The sequence below is a fragment of the Sarcophilus harrisii genome, chromosome 2, assembly GCF_902635505.1.
Source record: "Sarcophilus harrisii chromosome 2, mSarHar1.11, whole genome shotgun sequence".
Classification (NCBI taxonomy): domain Eukaryota; kingdom Metazoa; phylum Chordata; class Mammalia; order Dasyuromorphia; family Dasyuridae; genus Sarcophilus; species Sarcophilus harrisii.
Genome location: NC_045427.1, coordinates 641,828,998 through 641,850,963, shown reverse-complemented (window position 1 = coordinate 641,850,963; position 21,966 = coordinate 641,828,998). Strand labels below are relative to the sequence as shown.

The 21,966-nt window shown below is 36.7% G+C and overlaps 1 long non-coding RNA gene across 1 annotated transcript in view; it reads right to left on the bottom strand.

Annotated features, from left to right (window-relative positions):
- Positions 1-393: 393 nt before the first annotated feature.
- LOC116421994 overlaps positions 394-21,966 on the bottom strand; it is a 36,315-nt gene continuing 14,742 nt past the window's right edge. The window contains exons 2-3 of the long non-coding RNA XR_004232602.1: positions 14,358-14,459; positions 394-5,415 (exon numbers count right to left, since the gene is read on the bottom strand). This is a non-coding gene — a long non-coding RNA (uncharacterized LOC116421994). The remainder of the gene's footprint in view (positions 5,416-14,357; positions 14,460-21,966) is intronic.

Below are 21,966 nucleotides of genomic sequence, written 5' to 3'. Positions count from 1 at the left end.
GAAAAGAAAAGGAAGAAGAAATATAGTGGAAAAGAAATTGGAAGGAATGAGGCAATGGGGGAAATAAAACTATTACTTTTTGCAGATGATATGATGACATATTTAGAGAATATTAGAGAATCAACTAAAAAACTAGTTAAATAATTAACTTCTAAAAATTTTGCAATATATAAAATAAATCCACACAAAACATCATATAGCATTTCTATATATTACCAATAGCAATTAGCAAGGAGTTAGAATGAGAAATTCCATTTAAGATAGCTGTAGACAATATAAAATATTTGGGAGTCCATGTGTTAAAACAATCCCAAGAACTATGTAAACACAATTACAAGATTTTTTGCAACAAATAAAGTCAGAGCTAAACAAATGGAAAAATATCATTTGCTCATGGATAGGCTGAACTAATATAATAAAAATGACAAAGAAAGTTTTCCCAACTTGGCGGCTTTTGCTAAAGTGTCTATACTACTTCCCTTGTCTTAGCATAATAGTCACCCCCATGATGAGCTCTAAGGGTAAAGATTCAAAGGTGATTTAACATTTAAAAACCCTCTTAAATTATCTCATGATTCTCCTAAGGCCCTTTATCTAGAATAAGATTTCAGCATCATAGAAAGTATATTAGTAACTTGCATGTAGCTACTTGTTAACTAATGCCCAGATCTATTTCCAAGTATCCAATTGCTCATGAGATCTATACCAACTTTTAACTGGTTCTGGAAAATATTTGGGAGGAACAAATGTCCTACAGGAACTTGTAAACCCTGATTCAAGCATTGGTTAAATAATTTGCACTTTTATATCAAGTATTTGACATTGAATATACTTATAAAGTGGTTTCTGTTTTTATGGGCACAAGATAGCATGGCCACAGATGGGCTCAGAACCTTTTAAATATGTACAAATAAATGGTGCCAGACACTGGCTACATCCTTCTGTTACCATATAGTTCTAGCCCCAGTTGCTGCAGTTTGAATCAAAAACCTTACTCAGATGTGTACCTTAAGGTTTTAGAACCTTTCCTGTTTCCAAAGATTGGAATGAGTTACTATTCTTTCTTTCAAAAGTTCTTCTAAATCTCTCATTTAAATCTCTCCTAAATTAGGTATAATTTGGACTACTTTTCTTCATTCTCTGCTCAGTGGAGATAATAGACTATTGGTTATGGTTATGCTCATAAATTTTATCTCTGGAAGACCTCAGACCTTATTTCAGCTAATTTACAGATGAGGAAATTAAGACTCAAGTAGATTCTGAATTCTCAACCCTTCACAAATCAGCTTGATTGATTGAATAATCCCCAGTTCTTTTTATTTAACAATTTACTTCAATCTTTATTTTCAGAACCCTCTAGGGCTTTCATGTTCCCTTAATTTTGGCTTTTGTAATCCTATATCATAGTTCCCCCAAGAGACCTTGTATAATTTCTCTAGACACTTATCTTTAATTCAAGGGAAAAAATAAGAGATATTCAAGATGAGAGCACATTTTATCTTTCTGAGAGATCCAGCTATCTTTTTGAGATAGCTTTCTGACTGTTAAGCAAAAGATGAGCTGAGGGTGGGGTGGATGGATGAAGAAACCTTTTTGTCACTGTGGTGTGTCCTGGGATGCTGAGATCATCCAACACTGGATGCATTATCTAATTTTTATACATTGTAAGAATTGTCTTGGCAGAAGAATCAACACTGAACTTTTCAGAGGAATATATTTCATATACTGAAAATCGAGTTCTTTCTTAAGTTGCTTTCTCAAATTGTAACTGATTTCGCTTTTCTTTTCAGATTTGCTTTGGCTTTGAGAATTAAATCTGGGTAGTCTCTAGATTTCAGTAAACATACTTTTGTCATTTCTTTGGGCTAGGATTTTATCACATGGGAATTTGCTGGATGGAAATTTCCTTCATAGATACAAATTGGAGATTTACCTGTAATTTATATCATTAGAGAATTGTTTGGTAACACGAGGAGTTCAGCAATTTACCCAGGTTCATATAAGAGAGTTCATGTTAGAATTGAGATTTGAACCCAGGACTTCCTGATTTCAAGGCTACTATCTCGTTTCCTTCTCCAGCATAACAATCACAAATCATCCTCTTCCTCCTTTTTTCCAGTTATTGTCCATCATCCTCCACACATTTCCATAGTGCTTCAAGATTTACAAAGACTTTCTCACAACCACCATATGAGATAAATGGTGGAAGAATTATTATTATTTCCATTTTGCAGATGAGAACAGAGGGACTCAGAAAACACATAAGAGATGAAGGTAAACTAAGAGATCATTTGTAGTTTAGTACTTTCATTTTATAGATAGGAAACAAATTAGGAGAACTAATTTTTCCATGATCATTGAGATTATGATTATATGATATTATTATCCACATATGATTAGTGCTTTTTATTGAATATAAACTGTACAAGTTAATTAGAATTGAAAACATATATTCCCATTCATTTTAAAAGGATTCTTCATATTTCTTTAAAAATAATGGAAATCCTTTGTGATTTTTAAGAAACAACAGCTCTGTTGCCCAAAGTGGACGTTCAACACCCAGATATACTTTGTTGAGCACAATTTCCACTGGGCACATAGTATTTGACAAAATTGCTCTTGAAGACTGAATAATCAGACTGAGTCCAATATTCAAACTCCCAACATCCATCCTACCACCTGGAATAGTTCCTGGTATAAAGCTGGCACATTAAATAAGTGCTTGGAGAAGCAAATGGAATGGCTTTTAGTAGCTTTTAATGATGAAATTCTTAAAAAAACAAAAAAAGAAACCAAGGTAGTGGAAACAAAGAAAATATTAAAAAGAGGTCCTCAACATCTAGCTTAGAAATATTGTCATTAAAAATAGTTAAGTTGTTCAGATAACATCTAGTCTTCCATATGATGGCTCTGTAATCTCATCTGCCTGAGTACTTTGTCTAATGATACAGATTGCAATCTGTCCAATGCATATTTGTCCATAAATGCACCATGGATTTTACACCATATGTCATGTGCAATTCTTTTCATAATCACCATTCATCTTTTCATTGCCCTTTGGGTGATCCTCAACCTCGATTCTTTAGGAACCAGAGGATGCTATGATTTGTGACCTGGCACCATTACTGGAAGAACAAAATGGTAGTGAAAAGATTGGTGTTGATTTCATAAGGCAGCCTGAAGGTCATTTAAAAAAGCTTATAAATGGAACTAGTTTTTTAAAAAGCATGATTGATGGAAATGCAATTGTTATCTTTCTAAAAACAGTTTGTGTGATACAAGGACAGCTGTGGTACACCAGAGAGAAAGTTATATTTAGAATCAGAGGAGCTGGTCTCCAATCCTGCCTCTTCTATTGACTACTCATGTGCTCTGGGAAAAGTCACTTAATCACCCTGAGCTCAGTTTCCACTTCTGTAAAATGGGGTGGGGGTTAGTTCTTAATCTAGCAGCTAACAATTATCTACTGCAAAAAGACATTGTTAAGCACTGACAAGTAGAGGCATATTTTTGGGAAAAGCTCTAGCAGAGTAGGTATATCATTAATAATTTTGTCATTGGAAACAATCCCATATCCTTGTGGACAGAATCTGGAGTCATACCAAATGTAACTTAGAAACTCTAGCTAATATTCAACTGCTGCCGTGACCAGTACACCCATGTTCCTAAGATTCATCCCCACTATGCAACTTAATGGAGAGATTTTATTGGTCACATTCTGCATTGGATTGGAACTGTCATTGCTGGTACTGTTGCTCACATGATGAATTTCCTCCATAGAGCACAGAAAGGAATATTTGTACTCCCAATCACAGGCAAAATGTCGCTCTGATCACTTGCCAAGTCCCAGATAATATGGTTCATCAGTTGCCTGGCATGGTCCCCCTGAGAGAAGTGAAACCATCTGGTTGAAAGCCATAGTCACCATTTGGTTATGAATGGTAGTTTTGCTAGATTGGCTTTTGTACGTAACAGAAGATGTGTATCTCAGTGGGCCCCATCTGCCGGTTCCTTCTGTGGAAGATTGATGAGTCTGAAATCCTCCAGCCCTTCCTTTTCCTAGGCTCATGATCAGAAAGTCTCTCTTATACAGTTGTCAGTCTAACAGAGAGTGTCAAAAATCAACATTGTTTGGGTAGGAAGTTAATACACCACTAACTAGCCTTGCTTACCTGGGACTCCAGATGTCACTGGTGAGTGTTTACATAAGAATGAGAGATACCACACAGAAGCCTGAAGAATGGGTTTTCAAAAGACAAAGATCTTGGATACAGCGCAGGGAGCTGGCTGATTGTTGGGTCCTTTAGAGGGCACTGTCCCATTCTTACAATGAGGGAACTATTCAATAATCAAATACGTACTTCCTCCATCCTCCAGCAGAACACTGGTTGTTATTGTTTGGTAGTTTCTTGAATTTAGGGAGATGTGTTTTCCTAATTCTAAGCCCATTGCTCTATGCATGATGGAGCCACATAGATACTCTCCAGAGAGAAAATGACCAGTAGGAATGAGTGATTGACTAGAATGAGTGATGAAGTAACTAGAAGAAAGGTTTGGGGTGATTTGTTTAAGGAGATGGACACTGATAAGCCAGAACATGCAAAGGAGGGCAACCAAAACAATGAAGGCCCTTATTTAGCCAAAAGAAAAAAAAAGACTTGGTTGGAGGTCATATTATCAATTAGAAAGGTCATTATATAGAAGAGGGTTTACTATTAGAAGATATTGTTCCTGTTCCCCAGAGTCCAGATCTCAGAACACTGTAGAGAGTGAAAGGAGGGAGGACAGCGTTTCAGAGATACAGATTTAAATCGGATCCATGGCAAACTCTGAACAATTCAAGTTTTTTCAGAGTGCGATGGGCTGCTCTGGGAAATAGTATGTTCCCTCTAGGAGTGGGTTGATAAATGTTTAAGAATCAGCTCTCTAAAGAAAAAAAAATGCATAACACATTTCTAAATGTAATCTGCATTATAAACATTTATTTTCACCATCACTTTCTTAATCCTAGACAATCAACACAATAATTCAAGCCCTGATTTGTAACATTTGTTGATTTGAGATGCAAATAGTTCCATGGAAGTCTTCATGCAAAGGCTAAAGGACCACATTCAGGTATGTCACAGAGGGAATTCTTTTTGGCTAAATGACTACTTATGGATCAGTATAAAACTTCTGTTGATGGATCAGAAAGAGACCTCTCAATGGTTTAAGTTTATCTATAGAAAAGGAACTTGGACCATTAGAATATACAAAAACTTTATGTCAAACAATGAATGATGGGATATGCTGTGGTGGAGGTGTGGCTCTATGCCAGGCTGGTGACTGGTATTGCCAGGAGATTGTCACTCAGTCTTAATTGTCTTCACCCTTTTGTCAGTTGCTACTCCTTCCTGGTACTCTCTTGACTTCTGCCTTCAAACAAACCATGGAACAAAAAAAAATATCAGAAGAAAGGCAAGTAGGGTCCATAGCAAGAAAAGCTTACTAATAATCAGAGATGTCCCACAGTGGAATAGGATGCTTTAAGAGGTGGGCTCAATGACTACTTGTTTTATGTCATAGTGTGTGTGTGTGTTTGGTGAGAGAGAGAGAGAGAGAGAGAGAGAGAGAGAGAGAGAAGAGAAGAGAAGAGAAGAGAAGAGAAGAGACAGAGACAGACAAAGAAAGGCAGAGAAAGGCAGAAAGAGGGGAGAGACAGAGACAGAGAGAGACAAAGTGAGACAGAGACACAGAGAGAGAGAGAAGAAACAGAGGCAGAGACAGAGAGAAACAGAAAGAAGAAGAAGGAGAGGGAGAGAGGGGGGAAGAGGGAGAGGAGAGACAGAGAGACAGAGAGACAGAGAGAAGAGAAGAGAAGAGAAGAGAAGAGACAGACAAAGAAAGGCAGAGAAAGGCAGAAAGCAGAGAGAGGGGAGAGACAGAGACAGAGAGAGACAAAGTGAGACAGAGACACAGAGAGAGAGAGAAGAAACAGAGGCAGAGACAGAGAGAAACAGAAAGAAGAAGAAGGAGAGGGAGAGAGGGGGGAAGAGGGAGAGGAGAGACAGAGAGACAGAGAGACAGAGAGACAGAGAGACAGAGAGACAGAGAGACAGAGAGAGAGAAGAGAAGAGAAGAGAAGAGACAGACAAAGAAAGGCAGAGAAAGACAGAAAGCAGAGAGAGGGGAGAGACAGAGACAGAGAGAGACAAAGTGAGACAGAGACACACAGAGAGAGAGAAGAAACAGAGGCAGAGACAGAGAGAAACAGAAAGAAGAAGAAGGAGAGGGAGAGAGGGGGGAAGAGGGAGAGGAGAGACAGAGAGAGAGAGAGAGAGAGAGACAGAGAGAGAGAGAGAGAGAGAGAGAGAGAGAGAGAGAGAGAGAGAGAGGAGAAGGATACAGAGACAGAGAGACAGAGAGGGGGGGGAATGTTTTTCATGTATGGGTTTGGACCAAATGACCACTATTCCAATGCTCAAATTCTATGCTTTTGTGATTCTGGATATTTTCTTCAAGAAAAAATTCAGAAACTATTGTACAACTATGCAAAAAATGACACTGATTCTATCTTACTGGATAAAAAATGACTGCCTGCCACTGAGAGCTTAGCACAAGATTTGGCAATAGTAGGTGTTTAATAAATGTCCACTGAGGAGTAATTTATAAAATTAGAACCAGCTTCCCATTGCAATTAAAATCATAGTTAGTTAAGATCAACAGTTTAAAAAAATCAACACCATTCTAAAGAAGGTTAAAGATTAGAAGACAAATCTATATGCTAATATAAAAACTCAATCTTATCTGTTCAAATAGGAAGTGAATATAAAAATTGGAAGCGAACAAGAAGACATAATTCTATTATTGTTTCTGAGATAAATCTGACCCAAGTCAACAAAATAAGGCAATGGAGAAATCCCCAAACTATTCTAAATCAGACAACAATCAGATAACATTTAGCTTGATTTGTTAGGGAGACCAAGAGCACCATCAATTCAGGTTATACATTCCTTTGAAAGACGTTACAGAGGAGAAAGATGGCAGTTACAAATTGCATAAGTTCATAAGAATACAAAATCTGGTTTGGGGAAAAACTGCCTTGTAGAAAGTGGAAAGAGGCTCCTTGGAGCCAGGTCATCATGATGTGAGCTTGGAGATCTGATGGCATCAATGCTCATTGGAATGACTGTGATCTATTCTCATCAGTGACAAGAGCAAATTGGCACTCAGTACCCAATGTACTATGGGAGAAATTAATAACAGTATCTGAAGAAATGAAATTGAGCAAAATAACTAGTTTTGATTAAATACATAAAAAAATCTATGCTCAAGGTAACACAATTTTAAAGTTCAAAGCTAAATTTTCAAGATCTCAAAGAAGGAAAAAATTCCAGGAGGTTGAAAAAGTTCACAAATATTACTTTTAATTCAGCCCAAGCATTTATTAAGCACTTACGATGTGCCAAGCATTGTAGGGGTTTAAGACCATCAATGACAAGGATATCAACTGGCACACAGTCATTTGAAGACCACATAGTACATTTAAAATACATTATCTCATTTGAAGCTGACAGTGATCCTGAGAAGCAAGAACTATAGGTATTGTTAGCCCCATTTTATAGATGAGGAAACTGAGATGTAAATATGTAAAGTGACTTGCTCAAAGCCACATCACTAGGGTACATACATGTGTGTATGAATGAGTATATTGGGTGAATCTGTTTGTGTAGCCGGACTTGTGATTTTGCTGGCATAGTGAACTGCCAGGAAAGGGAAATCCATTAAGGCTAGTTGCCATCTTTATAGTCTTACAATTATATAGAGAACTGTGGAGTAAAGTGTCTTGCCAAGGTAATATGTTAAAGGCAGGACCAGAACCAGAACTGAAAATTGTTTTCTGGCCCCTTTTTCTTGCCTCACAAACCAAAATGATCTTGTGTATAATTTTTATTGATTTATGTCTATCCATGTTTCTCTTAAGTAGAATGGAAGCGGTGCAGAGACAGTGACCCCTTCACTTTTGCCTCCCTATTCGTAGTCCCTAGCACAAGACCTGGAAGGCACTTAAGTGCTTGTTTCATTGAATTACTTTATAGGAAACAGTACCACAAGCAGGGTGTTTCCCTGCTTCTCCCTCTAATCTTCCATTGTCTCCTACTCTAATCACGCTGCAGAGGCCTTTCTGTTTAGAGTTCTTATTTTTCTATCGTCTTTTATTTAATAGATTCATTTCATCTTAATCAAAATCCCAGGAACTAATGAAAAAAGTTACAAGTGTTGGATTCAAACACCCTGAAAATAGCCCATCGGTTTGATTTAATTCTGCCCAATTAGCACATCATTGTAGAGAATATTAGCTTAAAAAATCAATGATACTAAACACTAATATTTTATTCTGCATTAAAAATTTATTCCATTGGTAATAGAGATGCTTCACATTGGCTCACTTTAAATGAAAGGAGATGGCTCCTTAGGGTGGTACTGGATGCAAGGAAAATGGTGCTTCCTGCTAGAAGTCCATTGCTTTTTTTTTTTTTTTTTTTTTTAACATAGATCATCCCTTAAATGAATCATGAGCAACAGCTAAAATGAAGTCAGTTTCCTTGCTTGCAAACTATAGGAGTTTTTAGGTTACCATAAGAGTGAGCTTATCCTTCTGTAGCACATGACCTAGAATTTAGCACAGGGTCTTGGGTACACATTGTAGGACTTCAGTTGTTGTATTGAATTCCCCCATTAAGGTGGAGTATGTTGTTGCTATTCAGTCCTAGCTCACTTTTCATGATCCCATTTAGGGATTTCTTGCCAGAGCTATTAGAGTGGTTTGTTATTTTTTTCCAGCTCATTTTACAAATAGGGAAACTGAGGCAAACAGAGTTAAGTGACTTACCCAGTGTCATATGGCTAGTAAGCATCTGAGACTGGATTTCAAATGTGGGAATGAGTCTTCCTAACTTCAGGCCTGTCACTCTAACCCCCTACATCCTAACTACCCTCCTAGAAGAAGAGGGTGTGGCAATATCTAACCTCCTTAAAAGTCTTCCAAAGGAAGTAGGCTTGGGACACATTTGTTAAAACAATAAAAATGCAACATCTTTCAATTGTTGGCAAAAAACTTTAAGTTGGCACTAAGGAAGATGGAAATTGTCTAGCTGAATTTCAATAAAATCTTTGTGTATCATTGGTGAATGAGAATGAAAAATGGGTGTAATGATTTCGGGAGCTCAGTCATTGATGCATTTCTTCCATTTAGTTCCATGTTTCTTTGTGAGATTATCTCTTTCATCTACAAGAAGCATTAAATTCAAGTTCTGAAATAAAATGAATTTCGAAACAGATCTTTGAATCACTGTATCATAGTGTCATACCAGATTTTAAAAAAATAATGAGGTATATTCAATCACATTGCTGTCACTAAGAATATCATTATTAATTATGCTATTTTGGTGAGAGCAAAGAGGCTTTTTGTTTCAACAGATAAAATATTTTAAAGTGATAGATTATCTATCTCATCTTTTTAAATTCATATTTGTGTCTGACTTTTATAGTGTACATAATTGCTAGCACAGTAACACATGTATATATATTTTATAAATGAGAAAATATGCACTTATGGGGGATGTTTATTTATTTTTTTTTTTACTCAGAAACAGATGACCAAAAGAGCAGTTCAGAATCTACTCTGCTAATAAGAACAATGATACCATTTATATAGTGCCTTAAGGTTATCTAAAATATTAAGACATTTATTCATTTATATCTCATTTATTCTTCACAATAACCCTGGAAGAGAAGTAGCATTAATATCCCCATTTGACAGATGAGATAACTAAAGTAAACAGGGGATAACTGATTTGCCTAGTCACACAGTAAGAACTTGAGGCAACATTTAACCTTAGGTCTTTCTAGAAGGCCATCTCTCTAATCCCAGTGCCATGCTGATTCTTGAGAGAGCCTCTTCTAAGCTTCATGAGATGATTTTACAATTTCTTGGAGAAGCTCCTACTATTTGTAATTTTAAAGACTTCTTCTTGAGTGGGAGGTGGGGTACATGATCCTATATGAGGCTGCTAGAAGAGCAGTGGAGAAGAATAGTTTCAAATGTTGTTTTAGACACCTATTAACTGTGTATTTTAGACACGTATTAGCTAATCACAATCTCTATCTCCCTCAGTTTCCTGAACTGTAAAATCGGAGTAATAATAATAGTATCCATCTCCCAGGATTGTTATAAGAATGAAATGAAATCATAATTGCAAAAAATACTTGGATTAACACAGTAGGAGCTTCATAAATGCTTATTCGTTTTTGGAACATTTTTGAAACCTCTGAGATTACAGTTCTTTCCATGGCTATCAATCAAGAATTAGAAAATAAGAATCATAAAACAAGCCCCTCTAGTTCAACCTACATCTATATGAGAATCTCTCTACTGCAAATCCATTGCAGATAGACAACCTACTCCAGATAGGGATGATCTCAATTGTTTGGAAGTTCTTCGCTAACTCCAGCTGAAGACTTTTCTTCAATGTCCACTCTGGGTTCCTGGTTTTGCCCTCTTGGCCCAAACAAGGAAAGTATAATCCTTCTTGCACAAGACAATCTTTTGGTCATTTTCCTAAAATCTTAAGGCAATGATTTTCTAATGCCATGGATTTCTTTTCAAGCATCTGACTGTCCAGTTGATTGTGACTAGCGAGTCAACTTTTCCAAAACTATAGCTAAGAATATTCTTGGAATTAAAAGCTATCCCAGGCAGCCTCACTTCCCAAAAAGAAAACAGTCATTGGGCAATAAAAAGGACTCACACTTATCAAGGACTTTAAAACTTAAGTTTATAAGATTTTCTCAACCACAATTTGATGTTTGTTCAGATCAGATTATTGTGTTTTTAATTAGATAGTCTGTTGTTGTCATATAAATTAAAGGTTTGGGGCAACCCTGCATCAAGCAAGTCTATCAGTGCCATTTTTCAACAGCATATGCTCCCATTGAATCTCTGTGTCACAATTTAGTAATTCTCACAATATTTCAATTTTTTTCATCATGATTATATCTCTTATGGTGATCTGTGCCCAGTGAGCTTTGATGTAATTTTGGGGAAGACACCATGAACTACACCATATAAGATGGTGACTTTAATAGACAAATGTTGTGTCTGCTCTGATTGCTTCATTGACTGTCTCCCTCTCCTCAGGCTTCTCTCTTCCCTGATAAAGTGACAAAAGGTGTGAAAGGATTGAATGAAATAAAAAAAAAAAGTTCTACCATAGTGAAATGTAATCAAACCATCTTGTATGTTGCCTAGAAATATTTTGTGGGGGAAAAAAGAATCAACTGAAGGTGGAAAACTTCTTTGTTGCATTATTTTAAGAAATTGCAACAACCCTCTAATCTTCTGCAACCATCACTCTGTTCAGTCAGAAGCCATCGACATTAAGGCAAGACCCTCCACCAGCAAAAATGATATGTATGTTTCACTAAAGGCTCAAATGATCTCTAGCATTTTTTAGCAATAAAATATTTTTAAATTTAATTATATATATATACATATATATATATTAGACATACTACTGTTGTATACTTAACAGACTACAGTATTACTTAAATATAACTATTTATATACATTAGAAAACCAAAGTATTCACTTTATTCCAATAATTTATTACAGTGGCCTGGAACTGAATTTGTAATATCTCCAGATTATGCCTGGATTTCTAGTATCCCTTTTACAGATTAGGAAACCGAGACCAGGGGCAGTTCAGTAATTTATTCATTGTCCCCACAGTGTTAAGGCAAACATTCAAACTTGAACCTCTGACCCCAAGTATAGTATTCTCTATACTAGATAACAGGAAAATTAAAAATAAAAGATTTTAGCTTAATAAGTCAAATTATAAATAAGAAAATATATTTTAAAAAAACCCATAATTCAGGGGCAACTAAGTAGTGCAGTAGATAGAGCACAAGCCCTGAAGTCAAGAGGACTTGAGTTCAAATCTGGCCTCACGCTTAACACTTCCTAGCTGTGTGACCCTGTGCAAGTCACTTAGCCAAAATTGACTCAGCAAAACAAACAAACAAACAAACAAACAAGCCCTAATTCAAAAAGGATTATCAGGGAATTTGAACCATTTGAAAGCTGTGTTGTAACAGACCATGTGTTTCATTAAGAAGCTTTCTTATATCCATGTATTATGGATGGGATGTTTTTAATAAGTCTCTTCTGTCTTTATGAAAGGTCTGACCCCTTTAATGTGCTTGCAAGTGTCTTTCATTTGCTATTTACTCTACATCTGTGAGTTTGGCTCTATGTTCAGGAATTCAAGAGAAATTTGAACTGTCTCATAAATCACAGAACAATGTTTAGTTAAAAAAAAAGTAATAACTAACCCCACAAACAAAAATTAAAAAAACACTCCTACAACAAACCAATTACTTTTGGTAAAAGATGTATAAATAAGAGCCCAATTGGTTACAGTTGCAGTTCTTTCTTGGTGTGAGTACTGGCACCCATCTTTTACCTTATATTTACATATATAAGGAAATCTCAGTAATTCATAACCTGCTGATTTGTAACCTGGGATAATTTAGTAATGAATTGGGCTGAGGGACATATGCTCGGCAAAGCCTTTCCTTTCCATAAAAATGAATAATGTAAACAAAGTTAGCAAAGTAATCTCTAAATTGAGTATGAGAATAGATGCCTTTTGAGTCCTTTCAGGTATATTAGGTGTCCATTTGCATAATTATGTAGTAATTGATATCTAGAACCTTCATCATGCTGATCACTCTCTTCTCAATGCTTTCCAGCGAATCGTGTTCTTAAAATGAAACTGATCTTATCACACAAAACGTGATAATGTTTTTGGACCAACTACTTACCTTAAGAATAATCTCATAAATATTATTATAACAATATAATAATATATGACAATATTATAATTTAATAACAATAGATATCATAATTATGAAGTAATTTCATATGCAATATGTTGTATTATAGTAGGCCCCCTGAAGAATGCTTCTTACCAATCTAGTTAGTGATTTAAGTTACTGTGTAACTATAAGTAACAGAACTACATTTTCTCTTTTAAACGTTCTATAATCGAGACATAACTAAATCCCACCAAATCACTAAGAGAGATACTCTAGTTTAATTACTTTGCTATGTGTTTAAGTGAAGAGAACATAATGAATCCAAGTTGGAAGATGAAAAGGATACCTTATTACCATTTGCAACAAAAAATTGAGGATGGGATGACTGCCTAATGTACATTGTAAGCATCCAGTAGATTCATAAAACTTCAGAACTTGAAGGAACCGTAAATACTTAATCCAGTGATTTTCAAAATATGGTTTGGGACCCTCCAGACCTTTTAGGATATCCGTGAGGTCAAAACCATTTTCATAATAATACTAAGATCCTAATTTCTAATGCTGTAAATATGGATAAATATAACCCATGCAAACCCAAGCAAAAGATCTCTGGGGTCCTTAGAATGTAAAGGGGTTTTGGGATTAAAAAGTTTGAGAACTGCTGGTCTAATCAAACCCTCATCCTTTCGCAGACTTAAAGTCACACAGTTAGCAAGCAGAGGATCTGGTATTTGAACCCAGATTTAACATTGTTAAAGGCAGTCACTGACAAAGGTTGGGTTTCCATCATCCTCTTGGTCAGCAGATGGATTATTGTTAAGATGAATAATTGATCCAAAAATATTATCAGATTTTGTTTGATGAGATCAGTGTCATTTTAAGAAGGACATGATTAGTGAGAGGAGAGCAATTAGCATGGTGAAGAGCCTTAGATATGATACCATGTGAGGGTTCCTTGAAGGAAATGGGAATGCCTGGAGAAAATATAGAGGCACATAATAATTGTTTTCAGGAATGTCACATGGAAATGAGAAGTTTTATAAAGGGCTGATCCAAGTTGATGAAATCAACTTTTTACACACTAGCTCTGTTTGGCTTCCAAAAGGGAAGAATTTGGGGATAAATGGCTGGAAGGAAAGTCTTGGGGGTAAGAAATCTTCCAAATAATTCAAGTTACCCCAAAGTTGAATGAGCTAACAGAATGGGTTTCCCATCACTGAAAGTCTCCAAGCCAGGCCTGGATGACAGGTCATAAAACATTCTTTAGAGCAAATGTCCTCTTGTTCTCCTGGATGAAAAAAAAATTTAATGCTCCCATGAAGGAAAATGAAAAATAATGCTGTTACAAACACCTAACTGTACAAGGGCTTGCCTATTAATAATTCTACTTTGATGGTTTTCTAGGCAAAACATGATCAAAATTGAACATTTCTATAAAAGGCAGAGGAAAAAGGAGAAGAAAGTAAACTCTAATATTGAGCTCAATCTCTACTTACCCAGCCAAAAGGGAAAAGGACCTTCATTTCCATTTTAATAACTTGTCCAAGCTTGCTTGTTAGAATGAGGAGTCTACCAGGTGTTTGTTGATTATAATCACACTAAGGAAAGACATACAAACATGGAATATTTTATCATCACAAATAGAGTTCTAATGCATTGTAAATGCTCTGCATTTATGTATCTCTGAATGAATTTTGTCTCCTAATATCCCCTCCCCCAAACAATAGAATATAAAGTCCCAGGGAACAAAAACTATATATTTTTTTTTTGCAGAAACAGTGTTCTGCACATAGTAGGCACTCAGTAGTCCTGATTGGTTCACTACCACATGCTTATTGGAATGAATTGACCAATCTAATTACAGAAGCTGACAATGTTTTGACAATGATATGATAAATGAACCTACTCTATAGAGGCTGATTATTTCTTCCCTATCCACATTTTGAGAAGTCAAGAAAAACATTTTCTTTTTATAAATGTTTTGAAAGAGAATGGATCATCACCAGCTTACAGAAGGTCGTTTTTCCCTTTTCCCCTTCTGCCCCCACCTCAGCCAGTATACTAGGATTAAATTCAGTCTTCCTACTCGTGGGGGAAGAAAGACAGAAGACTGGCTAGCGATTACTCAGACCTATACCAAAGTCCAGCTGTGACTCATGACTTCCCTTCTTATCTTTCCCAACTATATACTGGTGCTTTGCTCCCCAAAGCACCCTCTGGAGATATAGGACCATTGGATGGGGGTTGCTATAGCTGCCGAATCCCTCTCTGGGGGAAAAATGTTTAGGTCTCTCATTCTGAAATTGAAAGAAAGTACAGGACAAAGCACTTGCAGCAAAATGACTTCTCCCCAATCCCATCCACCAACTCCTCAATCACTCAATTTATTAAACTGAGTTATTTTAGTTAAAACCTTTAATCAGTTCTTGTAGTCAAGCAATTGCCAAATCATGTTAATTCTATCTCGGTGACACCTTTTGCTTCGGTCCCTTTCTTTCCATTCAAATGTCTCCCTACCCTATTTCAGATGTTATCCCCTCCTATCAAACTAATGCAATAGCCTCTTAATTGGTCTTCTAGATGCCACTTGTTTCCTTTTTCCAATCCACTCATCACAGCACTGCCAAAATAATCTTTCTAGGGTAAGGGGTCACTGTAGCTCTTTAATGCTTCAAGAATAGAATACAAATTTCTTACCCTGTCATTTAAGATCCTCTACACGTTGGCTCCCATCAACTCCTCCAGTTTTTTTTCCTTATTACTTTGTCTTACAGACTCCATAAGCTGTTCCATAGACCCAATATTCCATCTCCTTTCTCTGTGTCTTTGTACAGGCTGTGTGTCATGCTTAGAATGTCCTTCCTCCCCATGTCTGCCTGACTGAATTTCCTCATGAAGCTTCAGCTCAAATGCTTTTTTCCTCTTATTAGGACCTTCCCTTCTCAAATATCCCAAGAGCTTTTGAACTGCCCTCTTTCATACCCTTCATTCCAAACCCTGTATTACACCCATCTTATGTACAAGCTATATTTTCCCAATAGAATATAAGCTTCCCAAAGGTAGGACTTTATTTTTTTTCTTCATATGTACTTATTTTTATGTCTATATTTTCTTTATAACATGTATTTATACTTACACGTACATTTTCCTTATAATATGTGTATTTATATTTACATGTATATTTTATAATATACATTTTACTTTAATTTTTAATTTTAATTAATACATTTTAAATTTTATACAAATATAATACAATTTACATACAAATATAATACAAAAAATACAATTTTATACAAATAATTTTAAATTTAATACATTAATATGTATTTTACATATATATATATAAACATACATATATATTTCTTTTTCTCTATTACTCTGAACCTACTAAGATCAAATGGTAATAATGATCGTTTAATAAAATCTGTTGAAATAAGTGTGAAAATACCATTAAAGTGATCTTTATCACTAGAGAAATGGGAGCACAAGATAGAGAAAAGTTTTGAATTTAGAGTTTGAAGCATTGGGTTTAAATTTCTTTTTAGTATTTACAATCAGTATGACTTTGGGCAAGTCATATAACCAGATTTCAATCTATATCTATAAAATAATGGGGTCAGACTAGATAGTCTTTGAACTCCTTCTAGCTCTTGACCCTTAGCATTTTTACTTCTGAAGTCACTTTTTATGTAGAGAAAATTTTAACTCAGATTCAGGTAGAGTTATATAGGCATTGGAAGAATTGTTCTTTAGTAAATGGAAAGTTAAAATTTAGAAAATAATCAGAGAATGTCAAGGACAGAAGCAAACAAAAGCCATCTTAGCCACTTTACAGATTGTCTTTGATAGCAGGGGCTATTTTGCTCCCTTGTATTTGTATCCTAATGCTTAGCACGGTGGTTGACACACAGTAAGCACTATCATCCATCCATCAATAATCTATCCATATATTTCTATCATCCATTTATCATATAACATTTATCTTTCTATTATCTATCTACTTATCTATCATCTATATCATCTATCCATCTACCTCTCTCTTCATTTCAAAGAATAAAGATTGAACTTTTGTCTCCATTTATCTTCATAATCCAATGAAATCAATTTTTAACTCATGAATAAGTGAATTTCATTGCTCTGTCTTATAGGCTGCAGTGAGGGAGATAAAACAGACACTCCTCTCTCTAAAACCCCATTTCTCTCTTTCCATGTTTTTCTGCTCTTTGGCTCCCTCTCCTGGCCCAAGTGTCCAGCTGGCTTTCCAAGAGCCATTGAGCTCCTTTTTTTCCCCACTGGCTACAGCTGACAAACATCCGCCTGCCATGGCTGAAACTCAGCTACTTCCCAGTCTAGAGATCCTGGCCATGATTGCAGAAATGCTGGTGCCATCTTGGATCTGTCTACATCCAAAGGATAAGGTGGAACAATCAGGTGGAAAAGAGTTCCTACAGAAAAATGATAGTGATTGATTCAAGGTCAATACTGTTTGGATTCTGGTTTCATAAAATCCCAAAGTGATGATAGATACTGTTTCTCTTCCTATCTCTTGAATTCTACTGCTGACTCTGATGTGCAACCTTTTTTTGGGTCAATTACTGATGTAGTTAGTCAAAAGAATCCAGTCAAAATATCACAATATCACAGCAGCCACCCTGCCCAACTCCTGGGTCTTATGATGTAGCAAACATTGAGTACCTGCCAAACATGCCAGTTATTGTGCTGAGTTCTGGCTGGGAACTTTTCGGCCAAGACCAGGCCAATCTACTTTCCCCTGAGCCTTGACATGGGATGATGGGCCTGAACAGAGCTGGAGGAAGGTAACAGGACCTTCTCCTCCTTGCCAAATATGCTTATTAGAACTAGAGGTTCTAATAGAATACAAATTTCTTACTCTGTCATTTAAGATCCTCTACACGTTGGCTCCCATCAACTCCTCCAGTTGAACCTAAAGGTTCCTAGAAGGGACTGATTCTAGAGAGTCTGAACTTAGAAAAAAGAACCTTCATTTTTCACTAACTTCTAGATGAAATTGAACATTTTCTTCAATTATTTAAACATATGATTCTGGAAAGAAGTCCATGAAGTCAGAACCCTAGCTTCTGCAGATTGTCAGAACTATCTAAGATATGAAAAAATACGAACCACTGCACCAGAGAGATATCATAGCCTTGCCCATGTCCATTAGGAAAAACATACCAACAAACTACGAACTTCCAATCTCCTCAAAAGCCCCAATCCTTGCCTCTGGTTCAATAAACCAACACTTGACACTAGATCTATTTCTACTTTCTGACTATTTTTAGAAATATTCAATAATCAATGTTTGATCATAAGCAAATGGCTCTAATTTAAAGAGACAGCTAAAAATTAGGAATGGAAGAGAAAATAGGGTCCCCTCCTCTTATCTCCAACTAACATAAAACCAAGAGGGCATTTTGGAGTCACAGAAGTTGGCGGTACTTTTTTTTTCCTCCCTGGACCTTCATTTCGAACTACTCCAGAACCTGCAATACTTTGTATCCTCAATAGGATATTTGCTCAAAATCCTACAATGGTTCCTTACTGCTTCTGGGGGGAAATGCATACTCCTCAGCCTAGAATTTAAATCCTTTTCCTTAAATTTTTCACAATGCCGATCAGCTTCCAGGCTCTCCCTCTGACTTTTTAAAAATATATATTTTATATGCTTCCATGTGTCCATGCTGTTTTTCCTAATAAAATACAGACTTTTTGAGGACAGGATTTGCTCTATTTCCATAGCTCTAATTCGTAGATCAGTGCCTGGAATGTAATAGGTATTTAATAACCAAAAGATGATTGGATATTGTATCAGCAAAGGGACAGGGTTCAAATCCTGACTTTCCACATGATACTGGTGTGACTTTGAGCAAGTCAGGTCACGACTCATCATTCCTTATCTGTAGCATGAAGAAATTGAAGTAGATGGCCTCTGATTCTCTTTCTAGCCTCAGAGCTTTGACCTACTTAGTAATGGGGGTCTGGTTTTTCTCAATTACAACAGGTAAGCACTGAACAGTCTCTCTTTCCTCTCCCCATAGCCTGCACCTACTGAGATAGAATTTTTGGTAGGGATGAGTTGCATGGGTTGATATGCCACAGCCTAATCTCCTCTCCAACTTTAACTTCAACCATGAGATTCTATCAGGGTGAAAATGAATAATTAATGGATTTGGAGTCAGAGGCACTGGATTCATATCCTGATTCTGTTATTTGGTAGCCTTGTGACAGAAGGCAAATAGTTTACACAATATGAACCTCAGTTTTGACATCTATAAACTGGGGATAATAAAGATGCAATATTGGACAGAGGGCTGGTTTTGGAATTAGGAAGCCCTAGAAGTTCTGCCTCTTACATAAAGTTTATGTGATCATGATTAAGTCATATAACTCCTTTAAGTTGAAGAAAGGATGCTGACCTGTGTGGGACAATTCCTTATACAGTTACTGATTTTCATAGGAGGCAGGAATAGTTCCCTACATTGAAGAAAAATCACAGGTGTAGACTGTGCTAACATCAATATTTTCCTGACATGGCTTCTTTCCTCCTACCTATAGAGGGCCACAGATAGTGGGGGAACTCTGGGTGAGGTATAAGACCCTTCAGCCCAGAGGGAACCTGCTAAAATTGGCTGGTTCAGCTTCCCATCTCTCCTAAAGGCTCTTGGTCTTCCTGAGAAGTCAGGAAGCAGTGACAACCTGTGTTGTAGTTGAAGCAGAGTGATACCAAGTGGCAAAGAGTCATCTATACACAATAGCAAGGTGTTCATGTGGTCCTGCAGGCACAGTATATAGGTAAGGGCATGCGTAGTGTTGTTATAGTTATATAAGGCTATTAGGGTATATAAGGCTGAGAGAATTTGGAATAAATGGACTCCATACTTGACCATCCATGTGAGTCCCACCTCATCACTCTTCCTCTAAGACCAAGGACTCAGGCTGGTTCAGAGATCCCCCAGAGATCTAGTCTGGACATAACAGCTACCTATAACATTAGGAGGCTTTCACTAGAAGACAAGAATAGATTTTTGCCCGTGAGCCCAGATTAGCTCTGGTTTCCTTGACACCACTTCATGGTCATCTCAGAGAGTAGACAACAAAATCCCAGCCATATGAAATCTAAGCTTCTCAGGCTTGGTGTATTTCTGAAAATTCATGATCTCCTTAATCATATTTTGTCTTGACCAGATGGATACGAGGATGGTGGACGACCTTGACATACAACTATATCCTTGCGGTATTAAACTTCTTATTCTTGAATGCTTTATATCATCCCAACATTAAACCTGTAGTATGAAAGCTATCCCCAACAAAGATCGATACATGTGAGTCTGTATTTGTGTATTTACATTATCTACCTTATGTTGTTTATTACAGTGAAAATGCTTTGTAAACCAAAAGCTGAGTTGAAGGTAGCAATTTGTGGGAAAAGCCAATTTTGTCGATACTATGGACATTCAAGGCTAGCCATACTTATGATGAGAAGATAAGAAATGTATTTAGAAAGAATTCAAAAAAGAGTCCATGGAAGATATGCACATCATCAAATGAAAGAGAAACGTCTGTCTCCATATGGTGAGATATTTCAAGCACACATATTAGAATCTCAATAAATAGACAGACGTCTCCAATGCCACATACGTTGTTTTCCTTTAGTTACATTCCAGACATAGGGCCCCCTAAAAACAACCAACAGAAATCTTGAAACTGGAAAGCATCATAGGGTATTAGGTTGTGAATGTAATTTTGCAATTATGAAAATAAAACCATTCTACACGGAAATGTGGAACGCCCGCCATCTGATTCTGATTTCAAGGCAAAGGAAAGCATGTCTTTGGCTTAAGAATGACTAATGGAGCTGTCAATGGCATCCATTTATAGCCCAGTGGAGAATACCACAAACCCACAAAATGTGCTTGGAAAATGGTTATTGCGTTTGGCACTTTTAAAGAGAAAGGCAGAGAAGTCCCTATGGCCACCTACCAGAGGTAGCCTAGCCATACTTGAATGGAATAACTTATATTAGTTAATGGGGAAAATAAAACGTTGTGGGAGAGGCCACAATGGTATGATAGAGTGTTAGACTTGACCTGGATTCAAATCCTGCCTCTGATACTTGCTAGGTGCGTGACTCTGGGCTAATCATTTAAATCTCTCTGTACCTATATTTCCTTATCTATAAAATGAAGCTAAGAACACCTGTAGGAATTACTTCATGGGGCTGTTGTGAGGGCCCAGTGAGATCCAGTGCATAAAATCTTTTGCCAGCTTTATCTAGGTTTTAGTGATTATTATTAAGGACTAATTAGTTCTGAAATCTGGTTGGAAGGAGTGCATAAAAGGCATTTCTTAAACACTTGTTATTTATCAAGTGAACAGTGGAGAGAGTTACAAGACAGTTCAAATCCAGCTTCAGACACTTATGAGCTATGTGGTCTGGGCAAGTCACCTAACCCTGTTTGCCCTAGTTTACTTTTAAAATGATCCAGAGAAGGAAATAGCAAACTACTCCAGTATTTCTGTCAAGAAAATTCTAAATAGGGTCACAAAGAGTTGGACATTCCAGAAAAAAGTCACTAAACGATGACTTATGCCCAACAGTTTGTTAATTTCTGAAGATGCAAAGGAAAGTTCCTGCCCTTAGTAGTTCTTATTCTAAAAGAAGAGATTAGAAGATGGCCCAGTGGTCTTCAAAATTAATGGCAATAGCCTCTTCTTTATCATCATTTCTTTGGAAAAATAACATCTAGGAATCATTTGCCAATTGTTCTTTGTCCTTCTTTTGCCAGCATCAATGACATCGTGAATGAGTGATCTGACAATAAGAAGGTCCCTGGTAGCATCTACCTGCGATTTCATAGATACCAGAAACAACCAGAGGAGGGAAATTCTCACACATGTTGATATGTGGGCACATCTGCAACTTAAAAGCATGGGAGAGTTGCCTACAGTGCTTAAATGGGAAATGACTGATGCAGGATCACATAGCCAGGATGTGCCTAAGATTAGACTTAAACACACTTCTTTCTGACTCTACTACACCAAGCTGCATCCCCTGCCTATAGTGAACTCCTGTGACAGTTTGCT